The sequence below is a fragment of the Odontomachus brunneus genome, unplaced genomic scaffold (assembly GCF_010583005.1).
Source record: "Odontomachus brunneus isolate Ranch 3 - 2012 unplaced genomic scaffold, Obru_v1 Obru_scaffold_068, whole genome shotgun sequence".
Lineage (NCBI taxonomy): Eukaryota > Metazoa > Arthropoda > Insecta > Hymenoptera > Formicidae > Odontomachus > Odontomachus brunneus.
This window is the reverse complement of record NW_022639518.1, coordinates 354160-354712: the sequence shown is the minus strand read 5'-3', so window position 1 is coordinate 354712 and position 553 is coordinate 354160. Positions and strand designations below refer to the sequence as shown.

The window sequence follows — 553 nt, the reverse complement described above, 5'->3', positions numbered from 1 at the left end:
CTCCCGCACCCAGCGTATTCACCAGACTTAGCTCCTTCGAACTATTACTTATTCCGTTCGATGCAGCACGGCTTGGTGGATACACACTTCAGAAATTACAAGGATGTGCGAAAATGGATCGACGAATGGATTGCATCAAAAGACCAATCGTTCTATCGTCGCGGAATCTACGCGTGGCCCGAAAGATGGGAAAAATATATAGCTAGCGAGGGAAAATACTTCGATTAATGTATTTTTTGTTTTTGATGTCGAAATAAATGAGTTTTTTAACCAAAAAAAACCGAAGGAACTAAGTTTACCACCTAATATTTCTTGTTTCAATAAGGATAAAATGTTTCTAAAATATTTATTATCCCTGATGAAGTCATCAAGGTCTGAGTAAAAAGCTGGTAATAATATACTTTAATAAACAATTAAATTAAGGACAAAGCAGCGGAATGTAAGAAAAATGTTTTTAATTTTCTATTTTATAATCCAAGATAGCTGACCAATATGATGGACCGAAAACTTCAAAATATGATAAATTTTTACCAAAATCCGCATAGTGAAGTTC

The 553-nt window shown here is 34.5% G+C and overlaps 1 protein-coding gene across 2 annotated transcripts in view; it reads left to right on the top strand.

The window, feature by feature from the left end:
• Window positions 1–553, top strand: part of LOC116846725 (UDP-glucuronosyltransferase 2B31-like) — a 283436-nt gene that overhangs the window by 73770 nt on the left and 209113 nt on the right. The window lies entirely within an intron of this gene.